The following is a 25,581-nucleotide window of genomic DNA, read 5'->3' on the forward strand; positions in this document are numbered from 1 at the left end:
CTCTTGATCAAGGAGGCCAAGGAGACCCCACCAGATGGACTTGAACTAATGCCTGTAAAGTTTTTACTTCATGTCAGATGTTGCAAAGTTATTGCTGAATTATTTTACTTAAAATAAGTACTATCATTTAAACCTTGTTCCTTTCTAGTGAGACTTTACTTCAACATAATATACTTTCTATATATGTAGTTTCCATTCTTCAGTGAGTGTATAACATATGTGTCATACCTATTTTATAGATGACAAAACTGACATCAGACTGGGTGACTTGCCTATGGCCAAATAACTATTTTTCTACTCTTGTTAAAGCTGCATATGTGCTAATAAATTGCACTAACATTGATTTTTTCAAAGAAAGGATTAACATGATTGTCATAAATGTATCTGAGCATATCATAAACGACCTCTCATTTCCATTTTTACTTAAAATTTTCTTTTCTTCTTGCTTTCTTTCTCTTCCTTTCTCTTTTTCTTTCTCTTTTTTTTATTGAAACATCAATTTTATTTTTAGCACAAAATACTTAATTTAAAATGAATCATCAAATGTAACACGTGGTAAAAATATTTTAAAATCATGAGTTAAAGAAGATAAACTGAGGCTGGGTGTGGTGGCACACGCCTTTAATCCCAGCACTTGGGAGGCAGAGGCAGAGGCAGAGGCAGAGAGATTTCTATGAGTTTGAGGCCAGCCTGGTCTACATAGTGAGTTCCAGGACAGCTGGGGCTACAGGGAGACCTTGTCTCAAAAAGACCGAAAAAAAAAAGAAAAAAAAGAATCAAAAAAAGAGGATAAACTGTACTTGGAAGAAGAATGTGAAAAATGTGTTCGTAAAGCCTTCTGCCTCTATGACATGGTATTTGAGTCCGTGATTTACCTGAACTCATATTGGAGACACTGCTTTACCTAAACTCTGTTGAAATCATGCTCGAGCGCTTACATTGGCCTCTGGTCAAGAATGTCCACATGGCAAAAGTTGCATAGGCATGTGTGCCGAGGTAGACAAGGGAGCGCAGCGCCCCCACCCCAAATTATACAAGGAAATAGCACTCAGCATGGCTCACAACGCTTAGCTAGTTTTTATTGTGGTAAATAGAGTCTTTGTTCCAAAATAACATACTGAGAGGTCTTGAAGTTTTCTCAAGACTGACTGCCCCTAGTAAAAGTCACATTGTTTGCCCTGTTATGCAGATTAAAGCAATAAATACACAGTGCGACAGGAGCTCGGGGCTTGTTCCCTGAGCAGAGAGCCTCTTGGTCCCCGAGTCTTGGGGGTCTAGTCGAGTGTTATCTTTCTTTCGTGCTGCACTGTCCCCTCTTGGAGGATTCTCTGAACCCCTGCCACACTGGACATCCCAGCGTGGTAATAAGGAAGGTCCTCCGGTGGCCACTGCTTTCTAGGATAGCACATCACAAAGCTGTCACTGTGCTTTGGAAATCAATAATCTCAAGCATTCTAGAGTTTTCTTTTGAGTCATAATACTTTTTTCTCTATTTCTAAGCTCCTAAATTTGTTTGAAACCATGTGTTATTCTTTTTATATTTTTTATTGAGCTTTTTAAATTTTGTACATTTCCCACTCAAATCTGGATCCCCTCCCCCATCCATGCCTTCCCCCATCCCCCCACCAAACCCTATGGACTCTGCCACACATGCTGAGTCCTATTCATTCAGGTGTTTGTACCCAAATGTCCTTCAGTGTAAATGCATTCACTGGAGTCTAGTCAGCCCATCCAGTGGTCCTATGTAGGTCATACTCTCCCTCACCCAGCAGCAATCAGTCTCAAACAGTTCTCAATCTAGTGTTGGGCTGCCACCTTTTTCTTACCTCCCCTTTGGGCCCTTGCTTAATTGAGCTGACATGGGTCTTATGCTTGATACTACCCCTGCCACAGGTTCACATGAGCAAGCCTCCCGTGGCCTGGAAGCTTCCCCTTCTCTGTGTTCATGAACCAGCCCTGGTTCTTAGAATCTTTCTGCCTTCTCTTCTGCGATGGTCCCTGTATCGTGGGTGGGTAACGTTCCATATAGGAGTCCCGTTCTGCACTCCACAGTCTCTTATTCTCCAAAACTTGGCCAATTGTGCATGATACTCTACTGTACAAGAAAGCCTCACTGGTGAGAGTTGAGGGGTGCATTAGCCCTCTCTCTACCCCTCATTCTGCTATGTTCCATGAGCTTAGTGTAGAGATTCGACTGCAGATTTGTCAGCTAATACTGGGCATCTCGCAGATCTAAGTTCTCTATGCCTGCCCAGATGTGCAACTCGGCAGTAGCCTCTCTGTTGCAAAAAGAAGCTTCTTTGATGAGTGCTGTATGGCATGCTTGTCACTCTAAGGGAGGTCCCATTTGTCAAGTGTTGGGCTTAATGGCTGTGCTATAGGAGGAAAAAATAATCATCAACCAACCATACCCAGCTGTGAATCCTGTGAAATACAAAATCAACTGGCCTTGAAAGATAGGCTCACTTGTGCAATAGTGATACAAATATTATGGTACCAACCAATGCTGTCTAATTGGATTTAAGATCTACTTCATGGAGCCTATGTTTGACATTGAAATCAGGCTTAGGCACTTGAAACTAGACAGGACACAGGGCATAGGGGAGGCCCTAATACTAGTTATACCCATCACTCATTTCTCATGAGAGAAGTTTCCTTACACAGTAGATGGTGATTAACACAGAAACCCACAACTTACCAGTGAGCAGAAACAAGAGGCTACAGAGTGTCTGTCTCTGAATAGGACACCTGAATCAAACGTCTGCCTCCCCAGGCTCAGGGATCATTGAGAAAGAGGAGGTGGAAGGACTGTAAGAGCCAGAGGTGGTGGGTGACCACAAGAAAGCAGAGTTTTCCAGAGCGTATTTTCCAGAAATAGTTTTCCAGTAACTGCTGGTCAGTTACTCACATGGACTCACAGCAATGATGGCAACAAGCATAAGTCCCAAGCAAGTTCAAACCAGACAAAGTTCTAGCATAGATATGGGGAAGCGGGTAAGCCACTCCAACCCAGCCTAAGGAACTGTTGGCAACTGAGGGTTTCTGGTAGGAGGAGAGACAGTCTCATTCAAGGATGGGATTCTTGGTAGTTTAACCAGACTACAGTGGATGTATTCATACTGAAGTACGTTCGGAGACACAAATTAGACTCTATAGGATGTGTGTGTGTGTGTGTGTGTGTGTGTGTGTATACACATTAAATTGAGCAGGAGGCAGTAAGAGGAGGTATGGATGGATAGCGAAGGGGATCTAAATACCTTTAAGTTATATTATATGAAAATCTCAAAAATTCGGTAAAAAAAAATAATAATAGAGGATGTGAAGTCATGGGGGTCTTATGTTGGGAGTTCAGAGGGGACAAGGGACCTAAATATGATCAAAATACATTTGTATGAAATTCTCAAATCAATTAAAATATTTTAAAATTAAAAACTATGTCCTCAATGACTTTGCTTCTTCTGGTGTGCGCACATGCTGAGCACAGCTCTATACTCGAGAAATTAAAGCACTGTGATAAATCAATAAATAGTCAGCTAAAGAAAAATATTATCTCCCTACATGAGAAAAAATGAACTTTAAGAGGATGTTGATTTTGCACAATCAATCAATACATTCAGTGAAATTCCCATAGAAGTCCGAGTAAATTAACTATGAAGATTATAATTAGTAGAATGTGACACCACCCATAACTCAGGACCACTGTAGAAGAAGGGGCAGAAAGATTGTAAGAGCCAGGGTTGGTGCATGACCATAACAAAACAGTTTTCCAGGCCTCTGAGACCTTGCTCACATGAACCTACAGCAATGGTGTTAACATCCACAAGACCCATGCGAACTCAGTCAGACAAAAACCCAAGGTAGAACTGGGGAAATGGGCAGCAGGCTCCAACCTTAGCCAAAGAGCTATTGGTACCTGATTACTGCTGGGTAAGGGAGAGTTTCTCTTCTTTAAGGGAAAAACTCTAAATAGGCTGACTAGACTCCAGTGGATGTACTTGTACTGAGGGACATCTGGGTACACCAACTTGACTCGATAGGCTTTAACATATATGATAGAATGCGTGAAATCTAGTGGGGGAGCTATGGGAGGTGAATGGGGAGAGGCATAAAGATGACTAAGATGTTTTGTATGAAGTTCATAAAAATCAATAAAAATATACATTAAACATTTTTTAAAAGAATGTGAAGCTGTGTGGGGAAAGTTGCTCAGTGTCACTTGGAGGGAGGGAAATAAGATAGGAGATTCCATCACTAGTTCATCTCTTCCAAACATAGACACACTTCATTAAAATCACCTTGTCAAGTGCTCCAAACTTTTAACATTAGTGGGATAGCGGCAAAGGACAGGGATTTCCGGTAATAGACTCTTGTACCTTTTCAGTTTCACACAATGAGAATGTATTGATTTTCATAGTTTTCAAGAAGGTATGCCAGGGAAGGAGATGCAATAAAGCGATTTTATCCGTATGAACAGAAAAAAATTGTCAAAATTTAGTTGGGACCTGTAGTGCTAATTACCTTACAGGCCTTAGGCAAGATCTCGTGTTGAGAGCTCTGAAGCTTTCTTGGAGCTCATCAGGAAAGAGTCCTCTGACTGATCAGTGTGTCTATCACGTACAGCAGAGAAGACGGACAATACTTGGTTTCCGTCATCTGCACCCCATATTATGTGTGATAAGGAAATGTTGCATTAAGCATCTTCCCAGAAATTCTTCAGGAAGTAGGGATGGTCTAATTGGAAGATGAACTGAGATTGTTATCCATATTTTAAGGTGAGGCAAAGCCCTAACAGGTTAAATGACATTTAAGATAAATCAGATTTATGTGCAAGAACCACTATTTGAATTTCATTTATATTGATGTTAAACTTATTTCAAACTTGCCAATTTAGTTGGAGAGTTGGCTACAAAATGACAGAAAATTCACGGAAGCATTTCACTTCATTCCAACTGCGTAGGTGGGATGTAGTGACACTGACCCATTCTAGGTGTATTAGTCAGGGTTCTCTAAAGAAACAGAACCTGTAGAATGAATATAGGGATTTATCAGATTAGCTCACAGGATAGAGTCCGAGCAGTCCAACAATGGCTGCACCACCTGGAGAGGCCGAGAAGCCGTAGTCACTCAGTCCACAGGCTGGATGTCTCAGTAGTCCCAATCTGGCACTGAAGTGCTGATGAATTCCAAAAGATTGACCTGTCTTCAGTCTACACCAGCAAGACGAACTCGCCAGCGAGAAAGAAGGCAAGTGGCAAAAAGCAAGCACTCTCCTCTGCCATAGCCTTTTATACGGGCTGCCATCAGAAGGTAACACCCACACTTACGGTGTGTCTTCCAGCTTCAGATGATCCAATCAAGAAGATCGCTCTCACATCAGTTAATCCCAGATCCAGTCACACTGACACACAGGATTAGCCATCACACTAGGTGAGGACCAGATCTTGAAAAGGAGTCTGAGATGGTAAGAGATGAGCACTGTGTGGGTCTGATAAATGTGTTGAGATAACAGAAGAAAGTTAGAAAACTGGAGCAGATGCCCAGCCACTATTGATGCTTGGAGGGATGTCTAGGCTCAACACCGAAAACACTGAATACCCTCAATGGTTAGCGGTACTTGCTTTGAGCACAGTCCAAGAGAATAAAAGCGCAGATGTAAGGCCATTAGACAAGCAATTCAGTCCTTTGATTTTCTCACATATCATAGTGGGATGAAATAACACCTGGGAAAATTGTATCTGTTTATTTGCATTCAGTCTGGAATCTCAGGTGAAACCATCTCCCCATACCAAATTATTTTAGTGGAGTTATTGAGGTCAACTTCTTACAAACTGATCTATAGATGCAGAGATACTTTTATCTTGTTGAAATAAAAGAACTTTACAAGAATATGGCAGAAACTTACATTAGACATCTTTCCTAGTCTCGTGGTAGAGACAAAGGGTCTTGAATGACCCACACCTGAAAGATAGCAACTATATTCAAGGATTTTAATTAAAAAATTCCTAGCATGAACTTCATTGTTTCAAAGGCCAAACCTTTCCATTGTGTTTTTAAGCTGATGTCTTAGTTTGGGTCTCCTGAGAAACAGACCTGGAATCAAGGATTCAAAACAAGTACATTTTCCATGGAGATCAAACTAGGAAACAGCAGTGTGGAGAAGCAGGAGAGAGGGAAGGAAGGAAAAGAAGACAGTCAATACATGCCTCATTATTCAGAAAGGAAGCACTGTAAATAACTGGAGTGTAAGTTTGTAGGGAAACATCAGGGGCCGTCGTGAAAGCACCTGAGGAGAGGGAATGGGGTAATTTATACCCCTTTCCCTTGGGTCATTTATTGAGGTCCAATCACTGAGACATTAACCTTCGTAGTTCTGACCTGCTTTGGGGCAACACTTAAGGGCTCAGGAAGCCAGAGAAAGCTGTAAGCAAACGCATACAGGACTACCAGGTTACCACTGAATGAAGTGTGACCTGAACTTAAACAAAGAAGGTATGGTGGTTTGAATGAGAATGTTCCCCATAGGCTCTGAGTGTTTGAATGCCTGACTCTATTTGGTAGGAAGGTTTAGGAGGTGTGGCCTTGCTGGAGGAAGCAAATCCCTGGGGCGGGCTTTGAGAGTTCATGGCCCTGTCCCATTTGCAGTTTCTCTCCCTCTGCTTTCTGTGTCTGCTTGAACATGTGAGTGCTCAGCTCTCTCCTCCAGCTGCTTCCTGCCATGGCCATGCGCCCTCTGCCATGATGGGCTCTTACCCCTCTGCAACTAACTGTATGCCCAATAAACTCTTCCTTGTATAAGTTGTCTTGGTCAGAGTATTTTATTACAGCCACAGAAAAGTAACTAATACAGAAGGTGAACAAAGGAGGAGTCTGATCCTGATTCATAGATTTGAGTCACATCATCTGTAACAGAGAACACTGGGGGATCTGATGTTCTTCACCTAGACTCAGGCCTCAGCCATAGCCACATTGGCACTCTGCAGAATGACAGCACTGCCTTCCTTTCCTGTAGGGCCGCCATCCATGCCAGGTGATACATGTAGAAGACTCTGATTTCTATGTGGTAAGAAGGAGGATTTGGCCACATCTCTACAGAGGTGAAGATCAAATGAGGTAATTTCAGGAAGCCTCCTTTCTGTTTAAGAAGGCTTTCTTCCTCTTAAGAGTTCCCCTTAGGGGTGGTGCCCTGCCTGACGTGATCTGCTCGTTCATCTTGAGTGAGAAACAGCTTTGCCTTCTAGGATTTGGCCTTAGCTGTGTGCTTCATCTGTCACGATGATGTGCTGAGCAGTAACTATTGCTGGTTATAAATTTGGAGTGCTTGGGGTTGGAGAGATGGCTCAGCAGTTAAGAGCACTGACTGCTCTTGCAGAGGACCTGGAATCGATTCCCAGTATCCACATCGTGGCTATGAACCATCCTTAACTCCAGTTCCAGGGGAATCCAAAGCCCTCTTCTGACCTCTGCGGCATTGTACAACACAGGTGTACTCACATACATGCAGGCAATACACTCATACACATAAAATAAAAATAAAAAAATATTTAAAAAAATAATAAAGTTGGAGTGCTTTTAGCACAATTGAGAAGGCCTTGAAACTTCCATACTGGTATTGACTTTATTTTAGAGGAACAGCAGGACAGCACAAGATGCAGGTGCGTGGAGGCTACGACTATGGCTTTGACTTATCTAGATGTCTGCCCTGTGCCCCTTTTTCTGTATACATCCAAAGCTACAATTAGAATGCGAGAAAGGAAGGGAGAGAGGAAGAGAGGGAAGAAGAAGGAAGGAAGTCAGTTTAGGTGAATGTAGTAAATAAAAGAGGACATTACATAATTATTCTGGAGTTATGGGCATAGACCATCTCCCTTTAGTTTAAAGGTCACCTGTCACCTGAGAAGGAACATGGGACCATCCAGCTAAAAGCAGGCACATATTCTACCTGCAAACACCCTAATCTCACTTTGTAATGTAAGATTCTTCTAAGAGCTCCAAAATTTGGGTCAACTTTGAAAATGTGAATGTGGACCACGCCCCCCTTTGCCTGCCTAGACCATGCCCATATGAAAAGCTCGGTCTGATTGTGACAAATCATGAACATTTTGTATCGAGACTTAGAGCCAGGTATGTATTGTTTGGAAATTCTGTGATCTTTGGTAAATTAGCTCATTAAGCATGGCTTCTAGGTATCTTCTATGGCCTAGAGACTGTTTTTAAGATACCTGCAGTAAAATAACAGTCCAAGTTCTCTTGGAACTAGTATTGTGGTTGGACAGGCAGAAGGTAGAGGCATTCATTCAGCTATTATGCAAAATCTCCATCCTTAGTTTGTTCTATCGCCTGTGAAGTTCAGTTAACTCATCCAGTGTTGTAAGAGTCAGATGATGTCGTAGCCAAATGATGGAAAAAGAGTCAGATGATGTCGTAGGCTCTAACTTATGCAAGAAACCTCAGTGCATGTATTATTGTTTCCCTTGTGTCTTGTGCTGGAGAGAAGTTGTATTTGAAAAGTTCAGCACAGTGAAACTGTGGGTATTGATAGCCTGAGTCCAGTAGAGTTCTAGAATGGCACACAAAAAAGCGTCCTTTCTGTGCTCTGGACAGAACCCCATGTCCAGTGAACCAGGCATCATCTAGAATGCACGGGAAACGACCTTTTATTATTTGTTTGCAGTTGGGAGAAGGCAAAAGAGGTCCTGGGCCTTAGGCTGGCCATTCAGCCCCTCCCCTGCCGGCTGTCCTCCCATAGCCTTATCTTGAGGGGCCAGGAGCATTGTCTGAAGTGCCCAGTGGTGTCTGGATGTGCCTCCAAAGTCAGACATTACAATCCCTTCTTTTCTGGTTTTCATTTCCTTTTCTTGTCTGCTAGGCTTTTGAAATACATATTGCAGCCACTTGTTGCCCTGTTTTCTAAGCTGCCTTGAACTGTTGCCAGGGGCTCTTGCCAGAGGAGGTAATGACTAAGTCACTCTCCTTTCAGCCTCTGGCAGGACAGAGAACTCACTGGGGGATGGGGGTAGCAAAGGCTTAGCCATCCTGAACCAATCAGGAAACCACAATAAAGTGCCGAGCAAGGAGTCAGTCACTCACCCTCAAAGCCCAGCTCTGAGCTCAGCTTGGAGGTGATGACCAGGCTGGGGATACTCTGGTTTGCTCCTGCAGAGCCACATCAGAGGGGGGAGATTCAGGCAGAAAGCCTGGCCCATAGGAGAAGCTGTAGGGGAGGGTGGATCCCATGGTGAACAGGGAACACAAACTCACTGTTTCTGAGTCAAGAAGGACCAGGGAAGAACAGAGGAACACCAGCAAATAAGACCAAACAGGGGAAACCCTGACGATAATAAATCATAGTTGGTACCTTGCAGGACTTGGTGTGAAGCCTCATCTGAACTTTTAAGGTACTGTCTCATTTGGTCCTTCCATTGCTCTATTGGTCAGGCCGTATTATTATTTATTATTATTCTTTTGAGTGCACACACCCATGCATGTGTCCATATGTGCCTATGTTCAGGTATGTATGTACATGTGTGAGTGTTCACGTTGAGGTCAGAGGACAACCTTGAGTGTCATCTTCAGAAATGCTATCCACTTCCTTTCAGACAAAGTCTCTCATTGGCCTAGAGCTCACCAAGGAGGCTTTCTGGCTGGCCAGCAAGCTCCAGAGATCCACCTGTCCCCGCCTCCCCAGGGCTGGGCTTACAAGCGCTTGCCACCACACTCAGCTTTTATACATGGGTGCTGGAGGTTGAACTCAAGGCCTTGTGCTTAGGTCCAAAGCAAGTGGTTTACCCACTGAACCATCCCTCCAGAGAAACCCAAGGGTAGAAAGACTTAGGGTGGCCAGGTTCTGATTTTTCCTGACCAATTCTCTTTAACCCAGGCAACTGCAATTCCTTCATTAATCATCCTACTTTCTAAATGTTTTGCCATTGTAATTGGTGTTTAGACATATAGCACCTGTACTAGGAAATTAGTATAGAGAAAAGTACAAAATAATCATGGTCTTTGCTTGATTCCCATGGCCAAGACATCTCTAGCCACCTTCCTTGATAAGCTTGTATTTTCAATTTTGCTTTCTAATTAATTAATTAATTAATTAATTAATTAATTAATTAATGGGGCTGGTAGTGCACTAGGCTAGCTCTTATTTTCTGATTATCTTGTACATTTATGTTTCCTTTGGATTTGCTATCACCTAGATTATGTTTCTCCCTAGTCTACCAGTTTTTCCCTTTTGAGTTCAGTCTGTCCTGAAGAGTCTGCTGCAGTTTCAAATGTTGCCTCCTTCTTTAAGGTTCCCATTAGCTTCTCAAACATGGCTCTTCTCTTTCTTTGACTTGAAGGATTGAATAGTATATTCAGAAATTCCCTCATACTCTCTTGCATTATCCATTTCCTTTATAACAGGAACAAACTGGTCACATTTGAGTTCTGTCTCAGTCTCTCCTACAAATTTCTTTGGAATGGTTGACATAGTCTATGGGTTATGGAAATTACTGGGCAGAGAACATGGCAGGCAGTTTTAAAGATGGTCCAGTGATCCTACTCCTTGGCATTTGTGTCTTTGAGTAATCCTCTCCCTTTGAGTGTGGACAGACCCCTGACATTGACCAGTACAAGAAAGTAATGTTGATGGGGTGTAACTTTTGTGTTGGGCTGTAGCTGATTATGAATTTCATTTTATTGGCTGTACCTCTCACTGAATGATGGAGGAACAGCCGTGCTGTGGAGGTCCCTATGGCAATGAGTGTCTGCAGTCAGCAGGAACCTCAGGCTCTTATCCAGCAGCCCTCGAGAATGGAATTTTTCCACTGAGGAAACTAGGTTGGACATAGATCCTTCCATCCTCTAGCCTTCAGATGGTACCTAAGCATTGGCTGAAAGTTTTTATTGCATTTGAGACACTCTGAAGTCGAAGACCCATTTAATCTGTGTTCCAATTCCTTGTTCCTAAAAGTTCCGAGGGGACAAATGCATCTAGTTTGAAACCATTCCTCCTGTGGTCATTTGTAATAGAAGGAAGCCAGTAAAATCTTAAAGGAAGAATTAGAATTGACTGAAAAGTAGAATTAAGGGATGCAAAAGGAAGAGGTGGTATTCCAAGTAAGGGATGGGTGAGCATAGGCTGTGTGGAAGGATTATAAGAGAGTTCCAGGCAGCCGTGGGAGGTGGCCAAGAGTGATGAGCATGGAGTTAAAGGAGATGGTCTGCATCTTGCAAACTTCAGAGAAAGTGGTGAAGATGGAAAAGAATTAAGAGACAGTGAGAGAGACATAACTCTATTAGCATTTAGAAGGAACAAGAGGAAACTACAACAATCCTGAGATGAGCCCTGGATCCTCTCATAAAAGTGGGTTCTCAGATTATCTGCTGCAAGTGAGATAGGAAGAGGGTTAATTTTTCAGAACTGACACTTCGTAGTTATACACACCCACAGGAACAACGTGCTATTTCAATGCACATACACATTATATGATGTTCTGATTGTAACTGAATGTAGTGGATTCACATCTTGGTAAAAGTTAAACCAAAACAAGAATGGCCAAAAAAAAAAGGAGTGGGGCCAGAGATATATGTCAGTGTGTGGAAGCTCCTGTCACCAGTCATGAAGGCCTGAATGTGATCCCCAGGACTCAAATGAAGGGGAGAACTCTCCAAAGTTGTCCTGTGACCTCCACATGCAAGCCATTGTATGTATACGCTCTCCCCACCCCAGCAATGGAGAGAGATAGATCACTTGTAGCGGATAAGGAGAGCGTGGGAGTTATTTCACAAGAATACCCTTCTAGAACAAAGGAAGTACGATGATATTTTTTAGGGAGCCTACATATATTTAGGAGAGACACATTCCTGAGCATGTTCAGCTTAACGTTATTAACAGTCCAAGAAGCAAAGAGGGTTAGACATATGTTTGGATATTCTAAGCTCAGGATTATGGAGCACACACTGAAAGGTTGAAATGGTTACTGGAGCACTTTTGGAATGTAGAAACTTATGTTTACAAGGGTGACAGCACTGCTGATGGTGGCAACTTATTATTTTACAGGGTCCTCTCATGTGGCTCTCAGCTCTTCTTTATGAGAACTTTTTCTTCCATCAAGAGGCTGCAGATAAAGAAATCAAATGTTCAGATAAGTTAACTTAGCTGTTGATTAACTTCCAGTTCCAAAGTTGCAGAATCTGGAAAAGAACACAGATCCTTGTGCATGAAGTCCTGATGATGATCTAGAGTATGCTTCAGTAGATGCCGCAAGGAACACGAGCTCTGCCAGTGCTGTTTCTCTTCTCTGTGTTAAGACTGATTTGATGACTGTTGTAGGACATGGTGGGTCCAGCCCAGGAGACAGCAGCTGGCAGAAGCAGCAAGGCTCCCTTGTTGAGAGGACACAGAATGACCTAGTGAACGTGAGGGGAACCTCTCAGGACGTGGAAGACACCCAGTGCGCCAAGGTCACAGCCTCTGGGGTATCTACACATAAGAAGCTGTGGGCTTCCCAGAGCCACGAGGCAGCCCTATGGAGGTGTGGGAGGAGAGCAGGGTAACAGTGCCCGGGATGAGGGAGGGTGAAAGGCAGTCTCCAATTGTAAGCTGCAGCTCACTCCTACAAGCATTTGAGTTAAAGTTCTTAGAGGGATGGGCTCTTTCTCAGTGATTTCCGCACAATACTTCACCAACTTTGGAATAATCTGTCATTTTATGCTTCTGTCTTTCTGAGCCGGGCAGTGGATGGTGGCTTTGCAGAAAGAACTTAGGGTTTCTGCTTTTATAGCAGTTACACCTGCCAGTTCAATTAACGAGCCACTCAAAAAGATATGGTAGCATAATGGTTCAGGGTTTGCGATGCTGGCATGAGAGCCTTACCAGGAAGGTTGTAAGAGTTTCCTGACTACCTGACAGAGTGAGAGTGTGTTCGCCTTGCTCGTGAGGCCTGGGTAGGTAAGGCTAAATCCCTGGGTACTGGGAGCCCATGAGCACTACTAAGAGAACAGCACTATGCTCCTTTCCGTGCTTGGCACTGAGTAGCTCCTTTACGAAAGCTGGCTGGATGAATATGGTGTGGCCATGATTGTACGTGGCTCCCCTCAGACTCTCTGCAGTCTGCTTTTGACAAGTGAGCATTCTAAAGGATACCAGGAACCAGACAGCATCTCAGAGACAGGCAGAGAACTCGGCACTCACATGCACCCCATTCACTATACCCTGTTTGTTCGCTCCCCGCTGACAGAGGAGAGCAGCCTTGCTCTTCCCACCGCCTGTGGCCAACAGAAGAGGGAAGCCGGCTCTAACAGCCTTGGCCCCAGTTTGCTTGTATAATTAATGTGGGATTTTTCCTCCTCTAGTAAAAAATGACCTTGTCAAACCAGAGATGACAAAATCTTGGTTACTGAGCAGTTGTGGACTCCCTGATGGCATGGCATCCCCGGCCCTGCAAAGAGAAATCTAATAAAACCAGTGTCAGGGGCTCCCTGGGTGCCAGATCCCCTGCTACCTGACCCCACGATCCCAATTTATTAGCCAAACCCAAGAAAGCAGACAAACCTGACTGGCTCCAGACAGGAGACTTCCAAGAGGGAGCTAATGTGGGGGTTTGGGGCAAGGTTTCAACACAAATGACAAGGGAAATGACAGGAGGTGCCAGTCTGACCAGGGAGCCTGGGGAAAGCCCTATTCAGAGCATCTTGCTGCTTTGACAGGATGAGTTTAACTTGGAGGAAGAATGTGTTAGAAGGACCCGTTGAGAAGGGAAGTGAGCCTTTTCTCTTTGCACTGCTGTTAACAGGACCGTGGACTCTGTGTCCTGCATTCCTGGGAGTCAGCAGGCGTCAGTAGAGAATAGCCAAAGAATAATATTTGCATGGGGAGTTTTCGTCTTCTAAATGGAGCATTTCTTCCTGTGTAAGGGAGTTTTAAATGCACAGTCATCGTGAGTTCTTCTCTTTGCCCTACATGCCCCTCGATGGAAGCACTGATTAGTATCCGGCACAAACTTCACCCTTTATTAGATGAGTGACTGGGGAGGAGCGTTCAGCTTCAGCTGTGAACGGTATACTGCTCTCCTATGGGGAAGATTGCAATATGAGGGAACTAAGATCAGCCCAGGGGGAAAAACCCAAACAAAACAACTATAGAATTTCTTTATACTAGTAACAGTCAGTTGGGGGAGGGGGGAAGTGTGTGCCTATTTCGAATAGCAGTGAGAACTCCAAAGGGTCCAGGAATCAGCTTAACAAAGGATGTACACCTGGGGAAAAATGTTCAAACTCTAGTAATGGATGCAAACAACAGTCTTATGAATTGAAGACCAGTACATGCTTATGGATGAGAGGCCTTAATGTTTAAAGCTACCAATTATCTTCAAATATACTGTGAATTCAATTCAGGGAAAGCAAAATTCCCACCAGATATTTTTAAATATCTAAGAAATACAAAAATAGATTAAAACTGCCTACTGAGTTATGGCAAGGTGGCTCAGCAGGTAAAGGCATTTGCTACACAAGCCTAGTACCACAAGTTCTACTCTTGGGGTTCACAGAAAGGTGGAAGGAGAGAGCAGACAGCAAAAGTTGTCTTCTGAACTCCACATATACGCTGTGACAAATGTGCTCACCCATATCGAACACAGAGAAACACACTGTAGCTCACAAGGTTCACAACTGGGCAATAATGAAGATTACTTTCTCCTCTTTTAGCATGCATAACACCTTCCAATACTAAGAAAGATAGCCAGTAGTGATGAAGTTTCCAGGTCAGTATAAGCTTGATGTCTCCATGTTCTGACTCAAATATGTGGTGTCTTCAGCAATAGGGTCTTAGCTTCAAGTTCTGGTGGGTAACTAAAGGTACTGGCAATATCCTATAATGTTTGGTGGTCTGTGTGACCTCACTGGCTGTTCTAGTTAGTTTCTCCATTGCTGTGACAAAAAGTCTGACCAATACCAACTTGGGGAGGAAAAGGTTTATTTGGCTTATATCTCCTGGGTCACAGTTCATCAGGGAGCCCAAGATAGGAACTTAGGGCAGGAACCTGGAGGCAGGAGCTGGAGCACAGGCCATGGAGGAATGCTGCTTACTGGCTTGCTCCCCTGGCCCCTACTCAGCCTGCTTTCTTATATAACACAGGGCCATCTGCCCAGGAGTGGCACCACCCACAGTGTGCTGGGCCCTCCCACATCACTCAATAATCAAGAAGATGCCCCACAGACATGGCCACGGGCCAGTCCAATGGAGGCATTTCCCCAATTGAGGCTCCCTCAACCCAGTTGTGTCAAGTTGACACTAAAGTTATCCAGCACACTGGCCAATAACTACTGGCACTGAGCTTCATATTTGTTAGCCCGTGGTGTCTAGTAGGTCATTGTCAACTTGTTATAGGGTAATTCTATTCAAATTCTTTATATGTATATATATATTTTAGGAAGCTTAGACAGTAATAAGTTTCCAAGTGACTTTTTCTCCCCATTTAACCCTTCCTGTACCACCATTCCTCTTCCCTCTTTATGCTACTGCATTCTACCTTCCTCTCCTTCAAGGTCCCCACCCATGGCCCCTTACCAATAAAAGATTGTGGAATTCTAAGCCCTAAATGGGAAATCTGTATCACGCTTACACTCCCTCCTCCCAAGGCTCAAGGACCATTGTGGAAGAAGAAGCATGAAGATTGTAAGAGCCAGAGGTAGTAAATGAATACAAGGAAACTGTTTTGTGGACACGACGCAGACGTCTGCACATACGAACTCAGCAATTGTGAAAACATGCATGAGACCTGTGTAAGTTCAAAACAGGTAAAATCCCAGCATGGAGAGGGAACGTGGGCATTATGCCTTAGTCCTAGCCGAAGAGGTATGGGCAACTGAAAGCTGCTGGGAGAGGGAGAGTCCATTTTCTTTGAGGATATGGCTCCAGGTGGGTGGGTGGGGAAGGGGGTGTGGATCTGGGAGGCACTGGGGAGAGCAGAGGTGAATACGATTCACAGACATTGTATGAAGTTCTCAAATAACTAGTTAAAATGAGGAGGAAAACAGTAAAACTGTACACTGGAACGTGAGTCCACAGTTAGATGAATTTCGAATAGAACAAAGAGGACAGAGACATTATATACCAAATGTCCTCTGTTCTTCCAGAGGATCCAGCTTTCATTCCCAGCACCCACATGACTGCTAAAAGTGGTCAATAATTCCAGTTCCATGAGATCCAACACCCTATTCTGGCCTCTGTGGGCCGTTGCACACGTGATGCATTTACATACCTTCAGGCAGAACTCGTATACATAAAATAAAAATAATAAATACAAACATGTATTTTAAAGATGGATGTGAAAATAGGGCACTGACCTTCACAATGTATGAACACATTAGAACAACTGAAGAGATAGCGCTTGGGTAAAGAAAAGTATAACAAAGATGATGGCAGATGTAAGTAAAGTTTTACCCATTCATTTTGACTGGTAATCCTAAGAAACTGACATAAGTATTACAATGGAAATCTTTTCACTGGAAATCATCATGGCCAGATGTCTTAAAGACAAAAACAGAAAAGATAAAAGTCTAAGGCTAATCACAGAAAGTGTTATGAATATGAGCTGGGAATATAGAGGAATTTCTTAAACGAGTCTCAAAAACCATAAATAATGTCATCAAAATTAAGAGTCCCTGATTATAAACATCACACGTCTAATTGACAGAAACTATTTATAGGTCACTTATAAGTTTCCAACTGTCAAAAGACTATTGTCTGGAACACATAAGAAACTTGTAAAAGAGAAAGAAAGGAGATGGCTCAGTGGTTAAGAATGCTTGCTGTTCTTCCAGAGGACCCGGGTTTGAGTCCCAGCACCCACATAACTGCTAACAATGGTCAATAATTCCAGTTCCAGGGGATCCTACACCTTCTTCTGGCCTCCATGGGGCATTGCATGCATATGATACATTTACATACCTTCAGGCAAAACACTCATATATATAAAATAAAAGTATATTTTTAAAAAGAGAAAGAAATAAAATAAGAGATAAATGCATAGACAGTATACAGAAGAGGTTTCCAAATGCTTGGTATATATCTAAAGGGATTCCCAAATTTACTAGTAAACTAGTATAAAAATGGAATGAGGTATTTTGCCCCATCAAATTGGAAACTTTAAGATAGCTAGGTAATGTGAGGGAGATGAGGGAGTATGGTTTCTACGGCCTTTGACTACCAGAGCTGAGGACAGTCAGCTGGACAGAACCAGGAACAGCTTGCTGTGATAATATACAAGTGGCCCTATGAGGCTGCAACCTTACCTTCACTTACTCGTATATTTGAGAGAAAATTCAGCATGAGTCCTTAAGGAACCCACGGAAGATGTTAATCATAGCCTTGCTTAACTCAGATGTCACACTGTGGCCCATTTGCTAAACTCGACCACACCCATGCATTTGTGTACAACGTGTGACCGCTTTTAGGCTATGACAACAGATTAGAATTTGCAGCAAAAACCTTCAGGCCAACAAATCCCAAAATATTTATAGCCTTCTTCTTTGTAGAAAAAGTTTGCTGATTCTTGGTTTAGAGTATCTGTGAACAGTAGGTAACTTAGGAGTCCGGCGGCTGAAGGGAAAATAAGGAAGTTATGATGAACACAGTTATGAAGAACACAATATTAAATTGTTTTCTTGAGTCATAAACATATGAGTTGTGTACACAGACATGGAAAGATCTTAAAAAACAGCACTGAATGCAAGACAAGAATAAACAGAACAAAGCACTCATTATTAAGACTTCTGAAATTGCCAGTGCCTGTGTAATAGCACTATTATGTGGGTTTCTTTTTCAAAACTATATGAAAGGTCATGGTATCGAATAAAAGATATAATTTCTAAACTGAGGAGTGTAGGCACATAAAGAAAGCACATTTGTCTGGTTTAATGATACAAATAGACAATGAGCTAAGAGTGATTTACATGTGCCTCTCTGCCTGAAACCCAAGAAAGTAAATATGGGAAGAAGTGAGCATCATGCTTAGCACATTGGAAATTTTCAAGAAGCATTCATCATCATCATCATCGTCATCATCTTCATCGTCATCATGTCCTTGTCATTAGTCATTTAACAGTGAAATCCTAAGCATGGAGCTAAAATCAACACGAAGAGCATGTTTAAGACAGTCTTGTTGCATCACAGAGTCCAGACTAACTGACAGGGAGAGAAACCTTTAAAGGTCAAAAGGAATTTAACTTATTGTTAAAATCCATTAATTAGTGGAGAGTGAAGAAAAGGACGTGTTTACCGTAGTAGTTCCTCAGTTATGCTGGACAAATACATCTGTCTCTGCGTCTCCTGGTCCTCATGGTGGGCATGAGTGATTTACATGATTCCTTTGTTAACTGACAAAATAAAAGAATGGAGAAACTGAAGGACTCTACTTTTTTTTTAGAATCAGATCATGTTAATTTCTACTTCTTTTTGACTGGTAAGTGCCACACACAGCCTTTGCTAAGAACTTAGGAGCCATTGCAATCTTCAACTCTCAAAAGGGTCATATGACAAAGGGAGCCACTTCCTGCTTTATGAAGAGGAGGTGAAACACCGCTCCTGGTTTTCACAGCTGGTGAATGAAGGGACTGGGATGAGCCCAGCAGTCAGATTCTGCAGATGGAGTTTTTAAATTGTGCTCCAGTATCACCCATAAAGACATCCGTCTGGCCCCTACAGGCCTGTGGCTTGGATTCATCTGATTCCAGGTTCAGAGGCAGCCCGGGGTGTGTAGACACTGTCCTTGGAAGTGAAAGGACTTGTCAGCTCATTTTTGATAGATCACATTTCTTAGAATAAGCACAACATATTTTCCATTTGCTGAGTGATTTTATCATGCCTCCCGGACTGGGCTTTGGAGCGGGGAGAGGAAACAGGTTTCATGGTAAAGCCTGAGAAATACCTCTGAGGCAGTCATGGGTGAGGGGTTAGTAATGGGTGACTTCGGCCCCTATTTATGCTCACCTGGCACAGGAAGCTGTGGTGGTTTGGCCCCAACTCTTCACAAGCTCCCCATTTGCCCTCCTGGGTTGATGGTCTGGTGAAGAATTTGTCTAAAGGAATTGGTTCCAGGAAAAGTCCAGCTGTGTCTAACAGGAAAAGGAGAAAAGAGAGAGCGCAACCAAGGCATAAATATCTGGCTTTCTGCCTCTTGCTTGGGAATATGTTCTCTCCAGCTTGCAAGTGTGGAAATGAGTAACTGATGAGTCTCAAAACTTGGCTGAATGGCATAGCCCTGGGCAGACATATGGGTCCCCTTGAAGACAGAAATGTCCCTTTTGGTAGAAATCATCTATAACTAATATTTAAAAACTTAAGTCATTCATTAAGCACGTGGAAAAAAAATGCATCACCAGCCATTAGGAAAATACAAATCAAAGCCACAAAGAGACCCCAGTTCACACCCATTCAGAAAAGGAGAATAAAAGGACAGGCTAATAATAAGTGCTGGTGAGAATATGGAGAAGTTGGAGCACCAAGACACTGCTGGTGGGACTATAAACTGGGGTAGATGTTTTGGGAAGCAATTTGGTAGGTCCACAGAGTTTAGACCTAATCGAATGACTCAGTACTCCCATACTTAGGTATATAATCAAGGGAACTAAAAGTGATTGATGAAGAGATTGGGGTGTTTCCAGGATTTTGATAAAGTCCCAATTTCCCCATCTTTGTTTATTTTACACTTTTCTTCCCTTTTGCTTCTATAACAAAATGTCTGATGGTGTGCAATATTTATTTATTCATTATTTCTTTATTGTGTATGAATCTTTTACCTGCATGTAGGTAAGTGCACCATATGCATGTGATGCCCATGGAGGCCAGAAGAGGGCATCAGATCCCCTGGAACTGTAGTTACAGATGGCTGTTAGCTGCCGTGTGTGTGTGTGTGTGTGTGTGTGTGTGTGTGTGTGTGTTGGGAAGCAAGCTCAGATCCTCTGCTAGAGCAACCAGTCCTCTAACTGCTCAGCCATGTCTCCAGCCCCTAATGTGTAATTTACTTTAAAAAGAAATGTATTTGACTTGTGGTTTAAAAGGCTGGGAAGCCGCAAATCATGGTGGTGCTATTTGTTTGGCACCAGGCAAGGATCTTCTTGCTGCTTTATGACATGGCAGAAGGCATCACATGATTAGATGGAGTGAGGCTGCTAGCTCACACCCACCTTTCTCTTCTTACAAAGCTACTACTGCCATCACGGGTACCCTCTCTTCATGACTTTTTCTAATCCTATCTACCTCCTGATGACTTCACTTATAAATGCCATCAATATATTAATCTGAAGATTAAATTTCCGACACGCAAACCTTGTGGCACATACCCAAACCATAGGGTTTGGTTTACTTAGGGTAAAAGTTTTCCTGAGATGAACTCTGAGTTGTCTACCTCCAATCCAATTTCCACTTGGCCTGCTTCACCCAATTATTCTGCCTCCCTGGTCCTTGAAATCTTTTGCATTTAAGACTGACTCCAGTGAGGAAGAAGCATTCTGTGCGGCATTAAAGAAGGAAGCAGGGACACTGACTAAAACTATTCACCTGAAATTGGAAGCTATCAGAGATGTGGTGTGGGGCTCACGGGAGAGAAAAAGCGTGAGGTAGGAATGGCAAGTGAGAGATTGAGAGCCAGATTTTAGAGAGAAGTAAAGAAGAAAGAGCAAAAGTTAACTTCTTCACCAGGGAAGAGGGACGTGCCAAACCCCAAGGGCCCAATCACCTACAGATCCTTAGTGGAAGAATGTTCTAGAACAGTGGAGTATGCAGTGTCACCTTAGAACTTGATCTTTGGCACTTATGGGAGTTTTGTTTCCTTGAAAACCTTTGGGGAAAGCAGCAAGTCTCTTTGAAGGATTGGCTTTGCAGCTATTGCCTTCAGGTAGCTTACAGTCAGCTGAAAGCTAGTTCTGAAAAATCCACAAGGCATATCTATATGAATCTGAGCTTCACTCTTAGGCAAAGCTAAAATTCCATCTCATGGGGCTGCTGGGTCCATAACAATCAACCTGAAAGAACCAGGGTAGAGCTGGACCACGTCCTCTGATTGCACATGCTGAAGTTTCCAATTGATTCAACGATTTTTACTTGTTTTTGTTCTTTAAGCTTTTATTATTTTTGATAAAAAGCAAAAGGTAACAAGAAGGGCCATTATTGACCACTTAGGAGAATTGGTAAGCTGGGCTCTATACAGTGAGTGTGTATGGGATACACACATTGCACTTACTGCTGAGAGACCCCTCCGGCTGCCCTCCTTTCTTCTACCCATGTGCTTCTTTGCTGATCCTATCTTCTTTTCCTCGCACAGTTGATTTTATGTTGTTTTGCTTTTGCTTTTTTTCCTCTGTTTGGAACTGGTATATTACCTATTATTTTAGTGTTCATGTTATTATTTTTAGCCTGTATGATTATCTTGAGTTTAAAATTTAGGCCAACTGTCTCCTTTATTTTTTTCCCTCATTTCCTTTTTATTTTTTGTGAATTTCATACACGCATATAATGTGTTTTGATTAGATCAACTCCTCATCCCTTCCTGTCTAATTCCTCCCCTGACCCACAATTACTTTCCCCCCCCCTAGCTTTATATACTCTTTTTAAAGACCCACTTAGCGCTGCCTGTATGTGTATAGGACAATCTAATGGGGCATGGGCAGACTCTCAGGCACTGTATCACTGAAGAAAAGTCACTTGCTCATCCCAGAAGCCATCAACTGCCATATTACAGAAGAGACAGCATATTCAGTATGGTGCTGTTCAGCCTGGGTAGTTACATGTAGAAGACAGAAATTAGATCCTTGATTCTCACTGTGCACAAAACACAACTAGTAGTGGATCAAAGACTCAACATAAAGCCTGATACCCTGAATATATTAGAGAAGAAATTTCAGCTTATAGGCATAAGAAGGGACTTACTGAAGAGGACCCCGATAGTGCAGACACTGAAACCAATAATTGATGAATGGGGCCTCATAAAACTAAAAGCTTTCTGATGGCAAAGGACACAATCATTTGAGTGAAGAGACAGCCTACAGAATAGGAAAAAATATTTACCAGCTATACATATGACAGAAGATTGGTGCCTAGAATATACAAAGAACTTAAACAACTAAATATCAAAAAACCCCACCCCAATTAAAAACTGGAGCATGGAAATAGAGTTATCAAAATAAGAAATAAACATTCTTAAGAGATTTTTTAAAAATGGGTCTTGTGTATGCTAACACAATTGTTGTAGGTTCATTTGAGTAGGGTCCCAGGAGCTGGTAGGACACTTTTTCCATATGGTCATGCACCTCCTTCCTGGCTCTTATAATCCTTCTGCCCCCTCTTCCGCAATGGTCCCTGAGCCCTGGGTGACTGAAGTTTAATGCAGAAGATCAATGCAAACTCAAGCAGACAAAAAACCAGTATAAAATTGTGGGAATGGACAGCAGACCTCAAACTTAGTTGAAGAAATATTGGCAACTGATTACTGCTGGGTGAGGAAGAGCTGGTCTTCCTAAAGCGGGGAACTCTAGATAGGCTGACTAGACCTCAGTAGATGAACTTGCACTGAGGAACTGGGGACACTAATCTAACACAATAGGCCTTAACACAAATAACAGAATGTATGAATTCCAGTGGTGGAGTGCCACAGGAAGGTGCCAGTGAGAAGTGGGGATAAAAATGATTAAGATTAATTGAAATGTTCTGCATGAAATGCACAAAAATTCAATAAAAAAGTTTAAAAATGTTTATTATCTTTAGCTATTATGGAAATGCAAAGTAAAACTAATTTGAGATTCCATCTTATCCCTTTCAGAATGGCTAAGACTTTTAAAAAAATGACAAGAAATGATGGCAGGATATAGAGAAAGTAGAACATTTTTTGACCGTTGGTGAGAATGTAAACTGGTTGCAGCTACTACGGAAATCAGTGTGGAGATTCCTCCAAAAGCTAAGACAGATCTGCCATATGACCCAGCTACCCCCTTTCGGACAAACCCCAAAGGACTCTGTCTCCTACTAAAAATGCTCATCCATGTTCATTTCTGTCCTATTCAAAATAGCCAGGAACTGGAAACAACCTAGATGTCCATCAACTGATGAATGGATAATGAAAATGTGGTGCATATACATAATGAGTATTATCGAACTGCAAAGAAAAATGAAATTATGAAATTCACAGGTAAATGATTGGAGCCAGAAATAAAAATTCTGTGTGAGGTAACCCAAACAGAAAAAGACAAATGCTTCATGGTCTATCGCATATATGGAGCATGCAGATGGTATATATGGGGAAAGGGGGATAATGGAACAGGAAGGGTTAAATGGAGTAGTAGATGGGAAAGCAGGATAGAGGCCGGAGTATGGAGAGAGAGAGACCCAACACTAAAGACCTTCGAAAAAGCCATATGGAAACCCATTACTCTAGAAGCTTCCTAAAATACATACATTACACATACAAAAGGAGTTTAAGTGGAGATACAATATAATGGGGGTCTGTGCCTCTCTTAGACACAATAGGCAAATCAAACAAAAAGCCCAGTGCCAGGAATGGGCTGCCTCTTTTGGAGTTGTGGGTCAGTGGGTCCTATCCCTCTCTAAACATTCAAACTACTGCCACTGCTCTTGACTGCCCTCCAGAATTTCATGGTTAAGACCCTATTGCTGAAGTCACCACATACTTGAATCATAGGCCATATTCTTTCTTAGCCTCAAAAATATCATCCAATTCTTTAACATAATTACTAATTTATCAACATCAGTCATTTCTTTCTGTGGTATTTGTGACTTTAAACCCTTAATAATGAAGGTGATCTTCAAATTTCACACCAATTCAATGCTAAAGGAGCAATTCTCAAACAAATTTATGCTGATTATTAGATATGCAGCCTTCAAGAGAATTCACTGATTATGGATAGAGTCTCAAGCTGGGAGCTTTTTCATGTTTAAAGCTTGATCATTAAAACGGTGGCCTGCTGCTGGTGACACATTTTTCAGCTCAATTCCTCATTAATACAAAACTTATGTTCCTTAGAACGGTGACAAAGTGCTGAAAACACCCACAGTTGGCTCTCCAGTTCCCCTGTTTTTACCAGCTTGCACTACAGTGGTTGAAGCAAATAGACACTTTATTTGTGGAGAAACTTTAGAGGCTGTCAATCGTGGTGACCAATGATCCTTAGGTGAGCTTAAGCAGACATTTTATCATCCTAAAAGAACAGCTCTTACCTTTTTCAAGGGACTGATACATTAAACATGCAGGGTACAGGCACCTGCTTCCTACAGGTCCTCAGGTGGTGTGAAAATACTTCATTCAGTGTGTGTGTGTGGCGGGGGGTGTTCCCATCACCAAGCTGTCAAGCCACATACTGGTCTAATGGTGCCCAACTATGCAACATTATTTTCATGATCCACTCTTTCTATTTCTTGGCTTATTCATCTCTAAAATGAAATCATCATACCTGCAAATGAATCCTGTGAGGAGGCTCCAGTGACAGGATCTACAATCACCTAGGAGACAAACCTCCAGACAAGTCTGCAAGTGAATTTCTAGAGAGAGTTAACTGAAGTGAGAAGACCCACCCTATGTGGCACCATTCCCTGTTTGTGGCCTGGACTGCAGGAAAAAAGGGGAGAAAGTGAACTAAGAATCAGCATTTATCTCTTTCTGTGTCCGGACTGGAGGTGCATGCAGCCAGCTGGTTCCAGGTTCTTCTGCCAGAACTTCTCTGCCATAGGTGCTATACTTCCCAACTGTGAGGGAAAATAAATTCTGTTCTAGTGATAAAACAGCTGGAGGGAGGAACGGGTTTATTTGGCTTACAGGTAACAGATTATCAATGAGGGAAACAAAGGCAGGAACTCAAGGCAGGAACCTGGAGGCAGAAACTGAAGCAGAGACCATGGAAGATGGTGCTTACTGGCTTTCTATCCCCATCTTGCATTGCTACCCCTTCTCACACAGCCCAGGCCCACCTTCCCGGGGACAGCTCCAACCAAAGTGCGCTGAGCCATCCTACATCAGTTATCAGTCAAAGAAAATGCCCTACAGACTGGTCCACAGACCAGTCTGTTGGAAGAAACTCCTCAGTTGAGGTTCCCTGTTCCCAGGTGACTCTGGTCTGTGTCAAGCTGTCAAACACTCGCCAGCATATCCCCCTTCCTTAAGGTGTGTTTGTAAGGTATTTTTTGTAATGATGTGAAAACAAACTAATACAATCAGTAAGCAGAATTACCACCTGTTTAAAACAGCGAGATTAGATAATAGACCAACATAGACTTGGTAAAAGACAGGTACGGAAAAATATGCAGGTTTTCAATGCCAGAGATCCTGACACCAGATTGTTTCCTCACAATTGACTTGTTCTCACAATTCTGCTGCTCTACTACTGTTATGATAACTCATAATATTAAAATTTTAAAAAAAATTACAAAATGAAAACAACCAACTAGTTGTGTTACTAACACCTGGACAAAGATATAAGAAGATGTGACATTTTGTTCACCCGATTTCACCACTCCACAGCACCATGCTGAGCCATTTGCTTCGTCTCATCATCCTGACTTTACATATCCAAGTCTTCATTTAGAACTGTCTC

General features: G+C 42.5%; 1 long non-coding RNA gene across 1 annotated transcript in view; it reads right to left on the bottom strand.

Moving 5' to 3' along the window:
* The window catches only part of LOC115067078, a 36,426-nt gene extending 17,323 nt beyond the window's left edge, over window positions 1–19,103 (bottom strand). The window contains exons 1-2 of the long non-coding RNA XR_003846509.1: window positions 18,974–19,103; window positions 18,264–18,360 (exon numbers count right to left, since the gene is read on the bottom strand). This is a non-coding gene — a long non-coding RNA (uncharacterized LOC115067078). The remainder of the gene's footprint in view (window positions 1–18,263; window positions 18,361–18,973) is intronic.
* Between the last annotated feature and the right edge of the window lie 6,478 nt (window positions 19,104–25,581).

Source organism: Nannospalax galili, unplaced genomic scaffold (genome assembly GCF_000622305.1).
Source record: "Nannospalax galili isolate Female #2095 unplaced genomic scaffold, S.galili_v1.0 scaffold765, whole genome shotgun sequence".
NCBI classification, from domain to species: Eukaryota; Metazoa; Chordata; class Mammalia; order Rodentia; family Spalacidae; genus Nannospalax; species Nannospalax galili.